Genomic DNA, 4402 nt, shown 5'->3' on the forward strand with positions numbered 1-4402 from the left:
TTGACACTTGACACATGCCAAATTCTTGCATAGATCATTATGAGAAACCCACATACCCCACTTCCCTCTTGCCTTTGATTCAAAATAAATTAAAAACTGAAGATAAAGAATCTAACAAGAAATGAAAACAAAAACCTAATTTACCAAAAGAGCTAGTCATTTACCCCCTGGAGGTATGAGTGGCTCACGCCTTGCTCTGAATCAGGGCATTGAATAAGAAACTCATGTGTTAAATATATATTTCAGCTTTACCTCAGACAGATGACTAATGGTGTTGTGCTGTGTTTTGTTTTTTGTTAAACCCACAGAGATAATTATTCACTCAATAAAATTTAAACTGTTATCATAGCATAATTGGAAGTTCAGGGTAGTCATTTTCTCTCCCCACCCCCTCCCAGCTGCAGGTGACATGGTCGTATATTAGGCAACATGATTATTAGTTTGCTTCTATAGTTTTGTGAAAAATTAACGAAGGGGAACTGCACAGGGCCTCATCTTCAGCAGCCTCCCTGTAGGTGCTTCTAAGTCCTCTCCCAACCTGAATATCCCTTATTTCTAACTGATCCATGTTCACTATCCCCAGGAAAAGGGGCTGTTTTACAGGCTTGCTATTTAGGGGAGAAGAAGCTGGCCATCTGTAAGCTCTCTTCTTTTTAATTTACCAGCTTTTAAGGGCTAGGAACAGTTTTGGACCATCCAAGTGAACCACTGGGCATCTGTCCAGTGGTCAGAGGGTAACAGGTCAGGGAACATTAGGAATAGATAAGACCTGGGTGACGACAGAACACAGCCCACCCATCATGGGGGTGAGCTAACCAGGGATGTATGTTAGCTGGATCAGAAGGGCTGATCTGTTAGCGATGGCAGAGATCCGAGTTACCCCAAGTTACTGACAGTGTATCCATATGGGTCCGTAGCAACTTCAGCCCTTGCCTCCTCAGAAGAAAGAATTAAACTGAGGGCCATAAAGCAGAAAAAGAGACAGAGGCGAATTTCAGAGCAGGAGTGGAAGTTTATTAAAAAGGCTTTAGAACAGAAAAGAAAGGAAAGAACCCTTGGAAGAGACCCAAGTGAGCGCCTGAAGGTCAAAGAGAGAAAAACAGCCCCTTTAACCTTGATCCTGGGACTTCATAGGCTCCCCTCTTTCCCATGATTCTTCCCCTAGGGTGCACTTTCCACATGCGCAGTGCTTTCCTTACCGTTTGGAAATGAGCACGTGTAGTGTGTTTAGGGAGTTACATGCCTGCCCATCTGGGGCTTTTTCCTTTCTCTGGTGGCATGTGTCCCCCCCAGCATCATACTTTGCCATTTTGTCACTTAACGTGCATGCCCCAGAAGCTGCTTCTCCCTGGGGTCTGCATTCAATTAACACTTTTTTTTTTTTGAGACGGAGTCTCGCTCCGTCACCAGGCTGGAGTGCAGTGGTGCGATCTTGGCTCACTGCAACCTCCACCTCCTGGTTCAAGCGATTCTCCTGCCTCAGCCTCCTGAGTAGCTGGGACTACAGGCACGTGCCACCATGCCCAGCTAATTTTTGTATGTTTAGCAGAGACAGGGTTTCACCATGTTGGCCAGGATGGTCTTGATCTCTTAACCTTGTGATCTTCCCACCACGGGAGAGCGTTAGACTGAAGATCTAAAGGTCCCTGGTTCAATCCTGGGTTTCGGCAATTAACGCTTTTAATGTTAACAGGTGTGGACCATCCAGAGATTGTCTCTTCCTGGCTGCCCGATTACCATTTTTAGAGCAGCAATGTGGTAACTGCTGAGCCATCACTTGACGTTCCTAGTGGGTGCGGGAGAGCCCTCTCCTGCCCCGCTCATGCCTGTCTAACTACCTAGAACAGATCTAGACCCAGACCAGGTAATAGGCACCTCCCCCGGGGCTCCTGCTCAGTGTCCTACCCTGCATATGGCTCTTTCCCAGGCAGCTCCGTGGGTCTCTTCCGATTTAGGAATGGACCGTGCTTCGGGGGTGACTGAATTTCCACACAGCACCCAGGGAACGAGTTAACCTCTATTTCGAATATATTCCATAAATCACTCTAGTTGATCAAAATATGGTTCTGGAATCATGAAAATAAAGTATAAGTGTGGTGCGTGTCACGAGAATACAAAATGGTACTTCTTAGAACCCATTTTATTTTATTTATTATTTTATTTTGTTTTTAAGGTGTGCACTTTTATTCAGCTGGTCTCAAGTCAGTGTACAGGTAAACCCTGGCTGCCTCTACCCACTCCTAGGGAGACCAAAAGCCTTCATACATCTCAAGTTGGGGGGACAAAAAAGAGGCACCACGAAGGCTGATCATTCAAAATAAAACAAAATTAAAAAGTATTAAGGCGAAGATTTAAAAAATTTTGCATTACATAATTTACATGAAGCAATGCTATCACCTCCTGTGTAGACTCGGGAGAAGACTGGGCCATTCTCCTTAAAGAGAAGCGGAGTGGCTTTTAGGAGGGCAAGGGACTTCCTGTAACAATGCATCTCGGGATATTTGGAATGATTATTAAAAAAAAAAAGAACAATGTACAATCAAAGTTTTGGCCACATTGTAGAACTTCGGGGGATGCTTGCTCCAACCCACTGCTGTCACCTTCACCGTTCCAGTTTTTAAATCCGGAGTCAAGCCAAAAAAAAAAAAAACCATAAAAAACAAAAAAGCAAATAAAGCCATGCCAATCTCATCTTGTTTTCTGCTCAAGTTAGGTTTTGTCAAGAGAGGGTGTAATGCAACTAAGTAACAGTCCGCCTAGAAGCATTTGTGGTGGACGATGGAGGGGCTGGACTCGTCATACTCCTGCTTGCTGATCCACATCTGCTGGGAGGTGGCCAGCGAGGCCAGGATGGAGCTGCCAATCCACATGGAGTATTTGTGCTCGGAAGGAGCAATGATCTTGATCTTCATCGTGCTTGGAGCCAGGCCGGTGATCTCCTGCATCCTGTCGGTGATGCCAGGGTACAAGGTGGTGCCGCCAGACAGCACTGTTTTGATGTACTGGTCTTTGCAGATGTCCATGTCACACTTCATGATGGAGTTGAAGGTAGTTTCGTGGATGCCACAGGATTCCATGCCCAGGAAGGAAGGCTGGAAGAGTGCCTCAGGGCAATGGAACTGCTCGTTGCAGATGACTTGGCCACCTGGCAGCTCCTAGCTCTTCTCCAGCAGGGGGTTGGAGGCCGCCATGGCCATCTCCTGCTCAAAGTCCAGGGCGGCATAGCACAGCTTCTCCTTGATGTCATGCACGATTTCCCACTTGGCCGTGGTGGTGAAGCTGTAGCCGTGCTCGGTGAGGATCTTCATGAGGTGGTCAGTCAGGTCTGGGCCAGCCAGGTCCAGATGCAGGATGGTGTGGGGGAGGGCATACCCCTCGTAGATGGGCACAGTGTGGGTGACCCCATCACCAGAGTCCATCATGATGCCAGCGGTACAGCCAGAGGCTTACAGGGACAGCAAGGCCTGGATGGCCACGTACATGGCTGGGGTGTTGAAGGTCTCAAACATGATCTGGTTTACCTTCTCGTAGTTGGCCTTGGGGTTCAGGGAGGCCTCGGTCAGCAGCAGGGGGTGCTCCTCAGGAGCCACATGCAGCTCATTGTAGAAGGTGTGGAGCCAAATCTGCTCCATGTCCTCCCAGTTGGTGACGATGCCATGCTCGATGCGGTACTTCAGGGTCAGAATGCCTCTCTTGCTCTGGGCCCTTGTCGCCCACGTAGGAGTCCTTCTGACCCATGCCCACCATCACGCCCTCGTGCCTGGGGTGCCCCATGATGGAGAGGAAGACGTCCTGGAGAGCATCGTTGCCTGCGAAGCCAGCCTTGCACATGCCAGAGCCATCATTGTCGATGACGAGGGCGATGGTATCATCATCCATGGTGAGCTGGCGGCAGGTGTGGACGGGCGGCGGAGTGGCAAGGGACGAGGCTCTGTGCTTGCCAGGCAGATGCAATCTCGGTGGCCTAGAACCCATTTTAGCTGGTAGCAACAATTCAGCCAGTTTCTGCGCCTCTGTTTAGCACCTTCTGTTTATGAGATAGGTAGTAGAGCCTACCAGGCAGTCACAAGACTTCAATCTACCCGGGTCAGCAGACCCTTTGTGTGGCATGGCATGAAATATTAATATACTGCCTTTCTTCAAAACCTGCACCTGGAGGCCTCAGCGCCTTCTCTTCCAACTCAGAGACCACCTTCCTCTATCTGCATTTTATCCTCTGCAGGTTGAATGGCTCCCATGACATCCTGTGCAGAGATTCCTCAGCTCAGCAGTGCCTCAGTGATTCCTAGAGAGGACTAGGAACCAAGAGGCAAATGCACGAGGCACAAGTGGGCTTTGCCCCGGCGAAGGTGGAGGGAATGGGCCACTGGTGTCAGACGCTGGGATCAGATGCTCTGCCCGG

The 4402-nt window shown here is 48.9% G+C and overlaps 1 pseudogene; it reads right to left on the reverse strand.

Moving 5' to 3' along the window:
• Nucleotides 1–2138: 2138 nt before the first annotated feature.
• Nucleotides 2139–3914, reverse strand: LOC129492204 (actin, cytoplasmic 1-like; annotated as a pseudogene).
• Between the last annotated feature and the right edge of the window lie 488 nt (nucleotides 3915–4402).

This window comes from Symphalangus syndactylus, chromosome 1, assembly GCF_028878055.3.
Source record: "Symphalangus syndactylus isolate Jambi chromosome 1, NHGRI_mSymSyn1-v2.1_pri, whole genome shotgun sequence".
Classification (NCBI taxonomy): Eukaryota; Metazoa; Chordata; class Mammalia; order Primates; family Hylobatidae; genus Symphalangus; species Symphalangus syndactylus.